Source organism: Apteryx mantelli, chromosome Z (genome assembly GCF_036417845.1).
Source record: "Apteryx mantelli isolate bAptMan1 chromosome Z, bAptMan1.hap1, whole genome shotgun sequence".
NCBI classification, from domain to species: Eukaryota; Metazoa; Chordata; class Aves; order Apterygiformes; family Apterygidae; genus Apteryx; species Apteryx mantelli.
Window position 1 is genome coordinate 15,672,602 of NC_090020.1, and position 16,037 is coordinate 15,688,638.

The 16,037-nt window shown below is 41.8% G+C and overlaps 1 protein-coding gene across 1 annotated transcript in view; it reads right to left on the reverse strand.

Moving 5' to 3' along the window:
* PLPPR1 (phospholipid phosphatase related 1) overlaps positions 1-9,197 on the reverse strand; it is a 139,074-nt gene extending 129,877 nt beyond the window's left edge. The window contains exon 1 of the mRNA XM_067315511.1: positions 9,016-9,197. The gene's annotated coding sequence lies outside the window, so the exon portion shown is untranslated. The remainder of the gene's footprint in view (positions 1-9,015) is intronic.
* Between the last annotated feature and the right edge of the window lie 6,840 nt (positions 9,198-16,037).

Consider the following 16,037-nt stretch of genomic DNA (forward strand, 5'->3'; position numbering starts at 1 on the left):
TATACTTCTTTTTCCTATTCCAGCCAGGGCCTTTTCCTATTACTCTTGGTTTAGCCTGACATTAATATGTCTTCCTGCAAATAGCTTATTAATGACTCTTGTGGCGATCAGAAATGAACACTGATATCGTGCCTAGGGAACAAGGTGTTACAGGTGAAAAAAGAAGTGTCTTACTTTTTCAGTTCAAGAGCTGTAACACTGCAGGAGGAGATTCTGTCTTTGGTGTTCCCTTTTCCATAGGGGACAAATGTCTACGCTTCCTGTGGAATCTCAAGTAATATTAAATAAATGTAATGCATCCTATTCATACCACTGCTACTCTGTTGAATACCAGCTGCACACTTTCCTTTCTCTTAAGAGAACTAGTGAATCCAAAGAGGAGGTCAGTGAAGCTAAAAGACAGCTCAGTGAAGGGACTTGGGGACATGCTGTCAGTCAACAACTCCAATATTTAAGTTCAAATTTTAACTCATGATAAAGAAAAGTTGTTTTTTTTTTTGAAAAGAAACTGCACGCTGTAAAAAAGATAAAACAATGGCACAAATGAAGAAAGTATTTTATTCTATCTGAAATGATACTGCATTTCTTCCATCTTAGCACAAAAAACAGCTTTTGGTTTTAGTCAACCCAAAACAATTTTCTCCGCAGTTCCCTGCTCCCTTATCTTTCCTTTTATTTCAGTCATAAAACCACAAACTCAAGAGAATCCCTATAGGCATCCAAATAATGAACATAAACACGAATACAAACAGAATTAATAGAGTCATAAGACTTTCATGGATCCTTGATCTCTTTTTGTAATTTCAAGCACCATATCCCCTCTCTTAGTCTAGAAAGTGAAAAGTAGGATCTTCTCTGTCAAATTTGAGAAACTAGAATAGCATATTGAAAAATAGAAAAACTCTCACAAGCAGTAGACAGAGAAATCATAAAAAAACTAATGCAGAAGAAATCACTCCCACCAGCTCAAAACTGTGTTTCATTTTATGTTTGTAATCTTAAGTCAAAACAAAACAAACTCTCCAAAAATCCAGCCCTCCATCAAATGTTTTTTTTTCTATGTATAATATTTTTCCTCAATATTTTGGACCAAAACTTTTCAGTTCTGAACAATTTTTGGCAGAACTCTCTACATTCTATAATTTTATTTTATTTTGCTATGGAAACTGCCTGTATAAGAGAAACAAAATCACAAACCAGCCAATTCTAGACAAAATTTCCTCCACTTTTAAATAAATCATACAAGTCAATGATTGACACACAGTCCTTTCTCATACCAATCATACAAATAAATGGTTGGCACACAGTCCTTGAACAGCTTCTCTCAAAAGTTATTTTCTTGTAGCACATACGCTATTTTCCTTGCAGAACACCTGTGAATTAGTTATGTTCTGCAATTGCCTTGCATAATCTGTTAGCTGATGCAAGTCCTATATAGTCCAGATTCAATATCCTCTAAGTGAGCTGAACTCAGTGACAGACTGCAGTTGGGCCAGGTGCTGTTTTGCTGATGTAAATTACATCTCCCCTAGGACAGGATGGCAGGATAGATTAATGTGGTCTTACGCTATCTCCACACTGTCATTACAGCTTCTGAATAAAGCTCAGGTTGATTATCACAAGACCTCTCTTTCTCTTTCCTTTCAGTTGCTTCTGTCCCTATCTAACATAAGACATCTGAAAATTTCCAAGTTGTTTCTCAAATCCATGGGTCACTGGCTTCATGTACAGGGCATGCGTGACAGCAGAAGCAGATGTACTGTATTTGACAACCTCATATAAATGATGGCCTCTCTCTATTCAGGGCTATAGCAGTGCTTGCAATTTAGATGTACCAATGAATTTTCTCTTTTTTTTTTTTTTGGCAGTCCCACAATAGCAACATGGCTGCAGTACACAACTTGCCACCTATCTCCAGTTTTCCCAGTAATGCAGGCTGCTACAAAGAGCAGCCCTCTGTCTGATGCTCATCTGCACAGAGCCCTGTGCAATCACAGAGGTAGGAAAACACTTTTTGTCTGCCTCAAGTGTCTGTATTTGGAGTATACAGGCCAATGCAGTAAGCAAGCAGTAGCATCTCAGTGAAAGCCTTGGGAAGCTGTGCATTTCTTGAACAGTATTTTACTTCACTGGTATTTTATTTACTGAAGGACATTGTCAATCATGAAAGCCATTAGGGGCAGGTAAATTGTGATATATCTCCTCATGTCTCTCCAAATAGCATACACTGTATTCTTAAGATAACAGAGATTAATTTGCCTGAGTGATGCAAGGCTGTGAAACCTTCATCAGTTTATGGCTTACATTTGCATAAGGGAGACCTGAAACTCCCTTGACTCAGCCTCATGGCAGAAACATACCATTGGAGACCTTGCCTGCTGTTAAGAAACATACCAGCTATCGCCATATATTTCACAAGGTGGACTCCTTTCTACTGGCAACTCAAATCCCAAACTACCCCAACTGCAAAGACGATCCAGGGTCAATTCGTTTTTCTTACTCAGTTCCTTAAATCTGTTCCACATTCAGCCCGGTAGGTTAGAGTCAACACTTCTTCAGCCTATTAAAGATTTTGAGCTATTGGGCAAATCCCTGAAATCACACTAAAAAGATGTGTAAACAACTCTTGTTCAACACATGTATGCATTTTCCTTGCTCCGTCTGCAGCGTTTCCAGCGCTTTGACTGGTAAAGACTCCTTCCCACAGTACCTCTTTACCAGGAGCACAGCAGAGCTCAGAGCAGCCTGGGGAGGTGATCCTTGACAAAAAACAAATGAAACTTTGGGGCACTTTGCATCCTATTAGGACAAACTCTCAAAATCCTGCATTTTGCAGACTGTCCTCTCTCACTTGGACATTTCTGCTTGCTGAAGTTGGCATGGCATTTTATAAGCAGGCCCAAGGCCAGTCTGACGGCTAGGAAAGAGTTGTAGCCTAGGAGAGAATAAGTCTGTGCAGCAGGTTTGCTCTGCGAGAGGCCAAGATTCCTGCAATAGATTGTGTAAACAGTCCTTCCGACTGTGTTTATCCAAATACAGTATTGCCATCAATGTTGCATTATTCTCACAAGTTACTGAATGTGTTTCACTGGTATAACAAGCAAGCTTCTAGCACAAAGGAGCATGATTTAGGTGTTGCAGGGAAGAAAAGACATACTCTTACATTAACCCTTCACCCTTCCAGTACTATTCTTTCTCCCCTTGAATGGTTCTCACAGGATTCTCCCTAAATCCCAACTGTGCTTTATGAAATTATATTTGCCCAGCTTCTTGTTGAATGTTTCAGTCAGTTTAAAAACAAATAGCCAATGAAAACTGACTTTCTTTTCAATTCTTTCCTTGTTAACACCCCATGCACAATGAAAGCAGAAGGAGCACTAGAATAAGTAGAAAAATCAGTTACTGTAGAAGAGCTACAAGTAATTACTCAGCAAATACAGTAAGTTATTTTATGTGTGGAAATCAAATGTACTTCATCTTGTTTTCAGTGAATATTTTACAAGCGTGGGTGAGAGAAGCATGCAGCAGAATATAAATGTGATACAACTGCCTTTTGCAGTATGTATGTTTCCATCAAAGTTGGATTTTTTTGTCCTCCTCCTCTTCTTTTGATTGATTCAAACTGATGGATGGTGAAGCAGGATTCTGAACTCGCTGGTGCCTCAGCAAAACAATAAAAGGAAGCACAAGAAACATCTATGAAAACTGACATGGAAATCTCATGCTCCCATTCAAGTTACTGAACAGGACAGCTACTCCAAGAGGGTGAAATCCTAAGCTTCTCTAGAAACCCATTAGCCCCAACAAACTCCAAGCAGGCATTCAAGTCTGCTTCGGTGAAACTGTACGCAGGAGACATTAGGTGTGAGATTCAGACATATTGCATGAGACTCATACAAATTCAACTCTCTGAGAAGCTTAGGGGAGAATGAAGTTCATTTTTGTAATTGTGCAGAATTCAACTTCAATTTTAAAATGAGTGCTGCCTCCTGAATTCATAATAGTAAACTTGGGTGTCAGTGTCTCATAGATATTTGCCATTTGAACTCCATGAATTCTACAAAGTCTCTTTGTGATCAGTAATAAAAGCCATTAACCTTAAGTGTCATACATATTGCTCCTCCACAGGATACTTTTCTGAGCAAAGAATTAGCCCTACACCAACAAAGAAAAAACAGACATCAAAAGAGTCAAGGCTGTATCTTAAAGGTTATTTAAGCAACTGGCTAAAAAGAACAGAGAATGCATGGTAATCTAGCCACCCTGTCTTGTCCTGAATAAAAGTGACACCTTTAAAAAAAGAAAAGAAGAAACCTTATTCTAAAGGCAAAGAATGTTCAAGTCCATAAGTGACTTTAAACCTCTATCTTGCAGATACATTTCTGTTAGTTAGCAATGAATGACATGACTTTGCATTCCTTCTGGCCTTAGATCCCTAGAGCCCATGTTAAATCAATGATTAGCACATTTGTGCATGTGGATCTGCCTTGAAACCAGTTTTAGGGCTGGTTAAGATATGAGAATAATGAAGCATTAAGCTTTCAGAAAAAGTGATCAAAACTCTGTCTTACACTTATCGGCCCATTTTGTCCCCACTGCCCTCCTTGTGGCCACCTCTTCCCAATTAATTATATACTCAGTCACTCATGTATGATGTTAAATATCATCAGAAGGATGGCTGTTGCACATGAGAAGTTGGGCACTGTAATAGGATGCCCTAGAGATGGCACCGGCAAAGATCTATGCTTTTAAACACAAAAGACAGGAACCCACTAGGCTAAAGAAAGCTACCTGGTATTTCAAAAGGCTGGACAGAATATGAGACATTTGCTTATTAGAAATAAAGTTATGTAAGAAAACAGAGATACCGATCAGTCTACTCCACCATTCCCCACAGGACTATGTTACTCCCCACATTACTGTTACAGATAATTAAGGGAAACAAACACAAGCTAAGAGGCCTATAACTACATTCTCAATTTAGGAAGGGGTAAGCTTGAGACATTCAATGTAAGAGAGGCAAGGCAAGAGGGAGAGCCATGAAGTTACTAACTGAAAGCAGGTCTAACTGGTGACAACACGAAGACACTGTTGTACACTGCCCTGTCAATCCGCCAGGTTCATGCTACCCAAAAAAGGGGAAAATGGGTGAACATCAACTTCATATCTGACAACTCAACCAATGGTCCCTCAAAATAGCTAGTGATTTTCTAATCTCAATTTTTCAAACCTTGTTTACATCATCCAATAGGCATTGACACTAACACAACTTTAACAAAAGCATGAGATCTTGAAAATCAGTACCTGTGTAATGCAAACAACACCACTCACAACTGCTATCTCAGCTACTACTGAGCAAGTTTTTTTGAAAAGCACCAATGAAGAGCAAGTTCCACACTGATATGCAAAACCAGCAAACAATACCTAGACATGTAAGAGTGAAGGATATGTAAGCAAGTCGTAGCACCAGTTTCACACACTAGTAGCAAGGAACACATTAGTCTTTATCCTTATGATCATGTCCCATCAAAATATTTAGCTATTAAAGACCCCAAGAGCTTTGGATGTTCCTGAGAGAAGAGCAGGGTTTGCAGATTAGGTGTTTTCACCCAGTCTCTTCCATCTGTGACCAGATAAAAAAACCCTTCACTCCAGGGCCCATAAAAACATGACCTGTGAAGATTTCAGGGGTAAATCTACAAAACACACTACAACATTGGGCCAGGCTATCTGAAAATATTGGATTTCCTCCAGAATTTGAAAATTCAAAGCACAGAGGATCATAGATCACAGTTAGACACATAATGAACACCATTCAGTAAATTATGGAGATCTAAGCTCCTGGCTACCAACTAAGTTAACAGGGCAAAATTTGACCTGAATCAGATTAATTTACATAGGATTTTCATCTGGGAAAGAACAGACTAAAAACCAAGCCAAGGCTTAAAGATTTAAACTACTGGAGGTAGTAGTGCCCTCACTTCCTAAGAAATAATCACGCCGATCTCAGTCACGCAGAACTAGAAGGCACAATTGATTTCAGCAGAAAGAGCAATTTCACAGAAAGAACAATATGAACTTTATCCTCCACAGGTTTTTAAATGTGGTTTACATTTTCTAACATTTTTAAAAAGTTAAAATATATCATATTTGGGTGAGCTGTGTCTTTTTAGCTAAAATTCCATTCAGGAAGTTCAAGTCCTTTACAGGCAAGACACCCAGTGAAAAAGTTAGTCATGGGGTAACTTCAAACATTATGAGTAAAATGCCAGAGTACCTTTGGTAGGCCAGCACTAGTGGATAAAAAATGTTGCTTGTAAGCATTAATGATATGTAGCTATTTGCCACTAGATAAATTTGCATACCTTGAGGACCCAATTTTATGTTAAGGGACAATTCCACAATAAGGTCCCAGCCAAAGCAATATTATCAATATCCTGTAGAACACAAATGCAAATATATGTTTCCTCCATGCTGTTTTATTATCAGTTGAACTATAATAGTTTCTCCAGCCACAAATGTCTTAAGAAGAAAAAAACCCAGAGCACTAGAAAGTGGGTTAATCACTTCAACATACCATTTAATGAAGTAAAAATTATGGAAATCTTTTTCAATTTCAACCTCCTCCCCCCCCTCCCCTCCCCTCCCCTCCGCCTGCCCCCCCCAAAAAAACTAAGTGCATCCAGACCCCTACTGTTGAACAAAGAGGGAAGGAAGAGTGAGTCAAGGAAAGAAAAAAAGGGAGTCTTTCATTGTTATCAAAGCTGCCTAAGAAAATTAAGGAGCAATATATAAAAAAAACACAGGCAACTATGACACAATTGCAAATTCAAATCTCTCCTTCCTCTGCTACTGAAGTTTCTCAATTCAAGTAAAATATGTCCAATTGCTACAACAGACTCAGAGAAAGATTCCGTAACTAAGCTGATGTTATTGCATGTCTTACCTGAGGAATTAAGGATATAGTTCCCTACCTGCTCTTTCCCTCCTCTGATATCTAACTAATGTTAAAGAACAAGTATGGTGTTTAGTGTTTATTAGCCTGTTTCAAGAAGAACAATAACAACTAACATAGTTTTGCCCAGTAAGCCAACCTATTTTGAGGGGAAAAAAAAAAAAAAAGCACATCCATCACCAAAGAAGAAAAGGCATTGAACATCATGCTTTTAAAAAAATGTGGATTTAACATGTTTTCTAGCATCATGTTTTTTTCACCCAGTTTGGGCAGAAGCTGCCATTGAAATATGCCACATGATAGCTGTAATGAAAGTTGAAAAATAGAAGAAGAAAATAAGTAAATATGGGGAGGTTGTAATGATCTGTTGTCATAGCTCCCGGTACTTGACAGATCATCAGCTGATGTAAATTTATCCTTTATCCTTCCCTGTGTCAAGCCTCCAAATTAGGTTCTCCTTCTGTACAGTACATTCAAGCTTATCTATGGACAAATGCAGCAAAGACGCTACGGGCTTTCAGGGAGTTACCCTTTGCTATTTCTAGAAATAGAAAAAAAAAAAAGAAAGAAATGATTTTATAAAAGAGCCCACAGACACAGACGACCTCAGACTAACCTGGATCTTTAAATTCAGAGGTTGAGGGCAGTCACACAGAGCAGTCTCTGTGCCTCAGAGGTAACCCTTTCTGGAATAATTCCTCCAGAGACCTTCTTTCCCAATTAAAGTACAGGAAACAGCCCTAGTTGCTTGTTCCCAGGCAGATACATGGGCAGAAATCTGAGTGCAGAGCCATAAACCCCTTTTTTTCCTCACCATACCCATCTCATTTGTAGTAGGAGGTCTCTGCTCTGTCCCATGCGTCTTCAGGCACCCTCTCCCAGCGTGCCAGTGAGGATCATGTTATGTGCAGGACCACAGTACTGTTACTCTTAACTCTGTATTTCAAAAGTACTCACCCAGAGCATCCAAGAGAACTACTGTATAACCTCAGAAGTCAGCTAGTAAATCCCATCTCACTACAGATAGGCTGAAGCTTTAAACGGCAACTGATGAAAAAGCCTGCTGTCTTCCCTTATTGCAGCCCCCAGGTGTTCTAGATACGCAAAGATTTAGGACTGGGGCTCTCAAAACATCCAGTGCTGATATGAACATTGCATTTAGGGAGATTTTTACATCTCTGTTCTGAAGTGCCTTTCTCCTGCATGTAGTTTATCCATAATGCACTGCTGCAGCATGCAGTTTTATTCCAAAGTACCAAACAAGCAACTCTGTAGCTCTGCAAGAGAATATGAGAGAAGAGCAGGCTTGGGAAGTATAGTAACAGAAACATGGTGTCTGCCTTCATTTACAACTATCTCTCTGTGGGCTGATGACAGGAATCTCAGTTCTGTCCCCACTCTCACGGAGAAGATAATGCACAAATTTTGCAGCAAACGTAGTAAGACCATAGCAGCAGGTTACAGTAGCAGTAAGCTGGGGAGAGGGAAGGGTATTTGGTTTGCATGAGACCCCGAGACAAGACACTAGCTAGGTGTCAGCCAGCACAGCTCCATTTAGGTCAGCAGAAGAGACAGCAAAGACGGACCCCCCTGTCAGAGGGGAAGGTTTCCACATGAAAAGGACATGTCCACAGCGCCAAAGGAGGGGCAAGGGATAGCCCAATGACCTCCTGAAAAAGTGGATCTTAAAAAAAAATCAGGGCAGTAGCGGAGCTCCCGTGACGCTCCCCCGTGCACACCCGCCGCTCCAAGTGTGCGCGACACCGCTCCCTCCATTTCCCACGCGGGGACGAGCACGCCGGCCCCGCGGAGCTCACCTTACTTGTGCCAGGCGCCGCGGGCGCTGCCTCGGCGCGGATCTGGCCGCATCCGCGCGCGTGTTAAAGGTGCAGGAGGAAAACCTGTGAGCTCCCGTATCTAAAACCCACTGCGGCTCGCGTGAGGTGGGGAGCAGAAGGGAGGGGAGCAGCCGCGTGGTCCCGGCTCCCGGCCGCGCTGCCGGCCCTGCGCGCCCGCGCACCGCCCCGCGGAGCCCCCCACGCCGCCGGCGCGGCTCTCACCCCGCGGCGCGGCTCCGCGGCGTCCCTGCGCGCGGGCGGGCTGCGCCCCCGAGCCGCGCATCGTGGTCCGCCCTCCCGCGGAGCGCCGGCGGGGGGCCGGCGGCGGCGTCTTCTCCTTCTTCTTCTTCTTCTTTTTCTTTCACTTCCCCCCCCCCTTTTTATTTTTTAATGATGCCAGGAGGATAACTGGCGCCGCTCCTTCCCCATCACCCGCCTCTCCTCCTCTGCCTTCCCGTGCGCCGGCCCCGGGTGTCAGGACCCACCTCCCCCTCCCCGGCTGCGGAGCAGAGGGAGGGGAAAGGGGCCGGCTGGGAGAGGCGGCGGCGGCAGGGCAGGGCAGGGGGAAGGACCCCCCCGTCCCCCGGGCCCCCCTGAGGCTCCCCCCGAGGCATCCCGGCGCTGCCGTGCCCCCGGCGAGCCCCGGGCTGGCCTCGGTGCCGCAGCCGCCTGCCCCGGGGCTCTGCCTGCTCCCCCCCCACCCCCCGCCGCCGAAATTTCCGCCTCCCTCCGCGCTGAAATTCGCCGGTTGCCAGCCAAAGCCTGGACCTGGTCTCCGGCTTTCTCCCTTCCGCTGTTCCTCCCCCAGACCCAGCTGTTGTGAACGTATAGCTCCAATGTTTTATCTGTCACCGCCACAGACTGGACTCCCGCAGCTCACCCCCCCCCCAAAAAAAAAAAAAAAAAAGAAAAAGAAAAAGAAAAGAAAAAGAGTGGAGCCAGGGAGCAAACACACAGCAGGATGAGATCTGAGTGACCCACAATGGTGTCAGCACTCCCGAACCCCAGAGACCCTCGGTTAGCTGACTCTTGCAGCCCCGAGCATGCAGTGCACCAGTGGCACGGAGGGTGGGACCTAGGACCTATATCCCGGTCCCCAGCATAGCCAGCATGCCTTACATCGCACACACAGGGTACCAGGCAGAACTACCAACCAAAACCCTCTGCAAATTTTTGTGGAGGCATATTAAAAATATAGCAGCACAAGTGTGCCCAGCACACACAGAACCAGCCCTTACTCTTATTGTACTGAAGCTGCTGCACCAGTCTGAATTAATGGCACCTGACATAGCCTTTTCCCTACAAACTATCACTTACAAGCTCAGTGGGGATATTACTGTTTGTGCTTACTTTGCATTAACCTCAGGTTTGCCTCCAAGTCACAGACGTGTTATTGTAAGCAAAATGGCAGTACCATCCCAACCATTTATACACGAGCCAAATTCCTAATAGCAGGCCAAAGAAAAGATCACCCAGTAGTTATTCTACTGAAAATGAGCACAGAATCACAGTTTCCCGCTAGTGTGTGAAGTCCTCCTGCCAATCTGTAAAAATTAAAAAATAGCATCCACAAGCTAAAGCACATCTAAAGCTAACAAATTTCTTATATGTGGGGTGATGTAGTTTTATTCCTCAGTTGCCAAGGCAGCTAGCTACAAAAGCATTTCTGGATAATGCATTATCCCCTCACTTCACAATCAGGGAGTGTGGTGGTACAGGACAGTGAGGTGACTTGCCCGAGGTCACCAGAAACATTAAATCAAAATCAAACCCTAGGCTGTTCATGTCTCACTAACATGTGTCACTAGGCACATTGACCAAGGGACACAAGCAGATGAGTGGCGTAAAGTTATCTGCTCGTGGCAGAGTAGTGTGAATTTTGTCTCCTGCAATGCAGAGGACAACTTATTTGTGTATCCAGAGCCATTTTCCCTTATAAGAGATCAGGAGCACAGACAGAGCCCACTGAACATGCCTCATTTGAGAGAGAGAGGTATTCTTGTTTGTTTAAGCAGTGTAACACCATGGGAAGCATTCATCTGATCACACCCAAAGACTGAAACTTGCACAATAGATCCGTCAACATTAAGTTAGTCTGAAGAATGACTGCTTGAAAACTAGATATAAACATTTGTCATTTGCAGTTTCACATTACTGCAGTTTCCTCTTTTCTTTCACTTTTCTCTGTAAGAGAATTGACATCTATCGCCCTTGGTTGGATGTGGGAGGAGCCAGAGGGATGCCATAGCCCTGACATCTTTCTGCTATTTTCCCACTTTGCACCATGAGCAAGCCTACTAATAGCACAGAAGGAAGGCAGGATTTGTTTTTCCCCCTGTCTTTTTGGTTTTACGGATTTATGACCTGCTTGTCATTTCAAGAAAGTTCAGCAGGGCACGAGGTTTTCTTTCCTAGTGAGGGTACTTGCATAAAGCTACAGCAGTAGCAACATGGGCTATTTTAGCTTAAAGTAGGCCAGGCAGTTCCAGAAGATGTATTAATAGGAGGAACATTTGAGAACAAAACAAGTAAACAAAAGAGAAAACAATCTGAGAAAGGTAAACAAGAGTAATTTCTAACCAGAAGCACTTGCTAAACGATAAGATTGTAGAAAATTGCATCCTGTCTCTCAGGGTACATGAGCACACCCCACAAAATGCAAACAAACAAACAAAAGCTTTCAACAACATATGTGGCATTTAGGATAATCAAAACATCTTGTTTTAAGGCCATGTGTTTGGGCTGGTTTTTTTAGAGATGCCCAATTCTGCAGTTTTCAGTAAGCGTGCATTTCCCAGGTAAGGCATACCATCTCAGTAATTCAAATAGAAACTAATCATCTTCTTAGAGTTCAGTACACATCTATGTTTTGAGTCAGAGTATAAGACTTACCCAAAGTGCATTGAAATTCAGTGAGAAATGGTTGCCTAACATTCTTGGGGAATACCTGCCCATATTTGGTAGTGAAATCATCCTGTGGGCAAGGCGCTGCTCTCAACGTGCTACTAGCTCTACTAAGGGGAAAGAATAGGTAATGGTATGTATTATAAAAGAAAGATTCTTTTCACAGCTCGAAGCAACACATTTGGGGTTTAGATCAATGATAATTCAGTGGGGGCATGGGTATCTGTCAGCTCCTTCATCTAGTACCAGATTTGAAAGAATCAGTTGTAGTAATTCAGCAGTCTATAAATCTGCATGGAAGAGTGTAACAACATTCACCATGGCCAACTCAAGCACTACCCACATGGATTCATATTGTCATCTTTTACTGGTTATAGCTCCTGGCAGTAGTTTTTTTCTCTCTCAGGAAGAAGTCCTAATAAGGTATCTAATTTTCTGGCTCTTTTTTAAATGTAGTAATTCCATTGAAAACAGTTGTAGGACACACATTTAAAGTCATGTGCTTGTGTGTTTTGCTAGATCCAGTCCAAAAATCCAGAACAATCTTCGTTTCCATAAGTCTTTAAGAACTCATGTAGCACCATGTATGGATAGGAAGCAGTTTCCCCTTCATACAGGAAATCACAGTAAAACTTCATGCTTTGGGTCATGATATCTATTTAGCCCTCTTAGCAGGGCTATTTAAATCCTAACATCATAGACTCTTCCACCACTTCTTGTAGTAGGATGATCATAATGACAACAAAAGAAGTGTTCAGTATATTTAACCTTTATTTGTTTGCTGTTAATTTTATGAGGTGATTTTTTGGAAAAAAGAAAAAAAAGAAAGAACTAACACTTTCTGTTTTATTCTTCTTAATAATTAATATCATACTGATGTCCCCACTTGACTTTTCTCCTTATCAGTACATATGTATGTATTTTGTTCAATATTTCAGATGAAGTAATTTCAGAATTTAGTGAATAAGGATTCAACATAAGGCCTCAATATTCTGACTGGTCAATAGATTTTCTCTGATAGGCTATTCAGTGTGCAAAGGATTAGACTTTCTGCAGAGCTCTTTCACCCTTGTTGAACTTTTCAGTGTTTTACTTTCCAGAACAGATGTATCTGATTTATGCACACACTTACGTGCATACAGAGCAACAAGATGCCAACATACATATACATAGACCTGAGTGCATCTGTAGGAACTATGGACAAGGCATGGAGGTGCAAAATTTGCAAGCAATATCACAAAAATAATTGTAGGATTTATTTCAGGATTTCTTGGCTGAGTACCTTCTACGTAAGAACTTTGTATTTCCTTAATCACCTTTGTTAAATGCTTGTTAAGCAACAGTGACAGGCTACCAATTCCAAGCCTGCCGAAACCAATTTAGGCTATAATTCAGTAAAGCACTTAAACCTAAGCAGGTGTTCATTGATAGCATGTCAGGCAGCAGCCAGATAATTTTTCGATCAGGTGCTATCCAGGAAAGCCAGGGTTAACTGTCATAGAGTTGCCACTAAATTCAAGCTTGGAAGCTTGGAAGATCAAGCTCCTTTTCACTATGTTTTATTTTATCCTGTTATCTTGAAATGACATTACACATCATTCATCAATATCCAGAGACTTAACCATATCACTTGTTATGGGCAGATGTTTTAAAGTGAAAATTCACTGCACTTATTTGCAAGTATGTCAGCCAGCATAGTCGCAGCAGCACGGCACACTGCTGTAGTGGTGTTAAAATCTAGATTTACAGAGTTTCTAAAAATCAAAGATTGAAAACTCAGTTACTTTACTATAAGATCTGAGAGGGTCTCAGTAGGGAATCACCACCTTCAAGAACGCTCTGAAGGGGCAGAAGGGGCACAATGTGTCATCCCCAATGTGAAGTTACGTACCAGGCTCCGGCCCCACTGCAGAGGTACCATGAGCCCATCTTCACAAAAGTCAACCTGAGGGACTACCCATCTCAGCTATGTATGCCAAATGCACATTACTCAAGTAGTGGTGCAAGGAAGCCTCTCTCTTCACTCTAATTATTAGTGATATGCCAAATCACTGGAGTCCTGAAATAGGTTAGCACCATTTGTGCTGAACATTGTCTAACCTGCAAGCTGCCTATTGCTGCAGTCTGTTGCGGTGTGCTGCACAGACAGAAGCCTTGGGCAGGAAGGTAGCAGGCAGGTATCAAGGATTTCCTATCACTCTTTGCAGACTATACACCGGGTAACTAATTATTCACAGGAAAATGTACCATCTGTTTAGCCAACATCAGATAATAGTTTTCCACTCAGCATCAAGGAAGACAATATGAGCAATCCCTATACCCAAATCTCCTGTAAGATGGACTCTTCCTGCCACAGTGAAGTGTGATGAGAGTTGCTATTTCTTATTAAACACTCTGTGGGCTGAATATGAAGCCCAATTTCTTATTCTAGAATGAAAGGATTCAAACATAAAGTCCATATATTTTTAAAGCCCACATTGAGGGAATAAACTAACCTTTAACACCTACATTATTGTTACAGGTACAAAAATCTTTTTTTTTTTTTTTTTTTGCCAGTGACACAAAAGAAGTCTTCACTGTGGAGAAGGGGATGGTCAATGCAGCAGCCTGGAAAGAGGGGTGTGAATAAAATGAGGAACCCACCCAGCAACACTGCCATCGAAATTATTCACTCTTTAACGAGAGGATCAACTCTCTGCTATTCAGCATCAGATTGATCAAATTACCTCCTTCTAACAAGAACATCTCCATACACATACACACACACACACACACACACAAAACTCCTTGTGTAATGTGATACATCTAGTTTTGAGAAAATCACCTCATAGCTATAGCTATATATATATTATGATAGTAAATAACATTTACATAACCAAGTGCACCAAGTGGCAAGCCCAGGCCACAGCATCCTGTGCGAGTAGGTACTCACTGTCCCAACCAAGCAAGACAAGCAAGGCAGTGGGGTTAGTCGCATAACTGACAGCCCTTCATGCTGAGGGGTGTAGGGAGGCAGCATGCTTCAACTGTTAACTTACTAAGCTATTTCCTTAAGAACTGTGAGTTTTGTGTGCCTCAAATTTATTTTTCAGTATCCTTAAATTTTCTGGCATCTCTCTAATAAAAGGGGAGAAGATTCTCTCTTCACATAGTAATAGCTTGGTAATAGCTAATCGGTAATTACCATAGAGGAGGAGATGAACAAACCAGAATTTGCATTCACATGGAGGTGCCCTGTATTTTTTCTGGTATGTGCCTAAAACCAGCAACTTAGACCACAACCTAGTCCTCAGTGTCTGAGAACCACATGTGTAATCACAGCTCAGTTCTGCAAATTGCCCTTCTTCCTCTGTTAGCTTAAAGCCTCAGATCAGGATACACCCTCAACCTGCACAGTGCTTAAACACCAATTTTAGATTGTTTAAACCACTTTTTCTTGGCCTTTGTCCACCTCTAGAATTTTTTTCTCAGACAATTTTTTTTCTCTTTTCAGCACTGTTAGCAGCTCTGCGTAAGTCCCGTCTTTAAGAAAAAATCAATGGAATTCCTCCTAGGTGGTTCAGTAGCAGATTGTGTATTTGGAAAAACAGATAAAACAATGAGAAGACATTCCTCCTACACTTCTGTAAGATTTGAACAGTTACAGATTTATCTCCTTAACACCCCTTTCCCTTCAGTTTGTGAACCCTTTTGTACATTGATTTTCTATGCAAAAAGAATGACTAAGTTTTTCCTTAAGAGTCTTTATTCATATGAGCTAGGATATTCCACATAAGCCTAGGTATTTGCTTTACACCTCAGAAAGGTGTCTGCCAGAGATAGAACAAACCACCAGAGGAAGCAGAATGAGCAATCTGCAAATACTGGTTTTCTGTTCGGAACTGAAGACTACTTCAGGTATTGCTACTCAGTTATTATAGGAACAAACTCTGCTTTACCACATAGGATTTGAAAGACTCGAAAGAAGTCACTGACAGCTTTAAAAGTGTATAGTTCTTACTTTTTGCATGGAAGTAGGAAAAAGCCAGCAGCCATAGTCCTCAAAATGTTGCTGTGTACTTCACTTGCTGTCCCTTTGGGGCCTTAATGAGGCCACCCGATGTATAGACAAAAAACCTTTTGACAATAATGAGGACAAGAAATTCTCCTGTCAGACAGCTGTGAAGACTATTTCTGTACACTTTGCAAATCCCACCAATTAATTGCTTGAGACATGAGCTAGAAGTTAAAATCTAGTGAAGTTTTAGTTTTATAGAGATGTCATACATTATTGTCTTCAAGCGCTGACCATCATCCATCGTACTGAACAGCATTGCTTTCAGCCTGCTAAAAGAGGTATT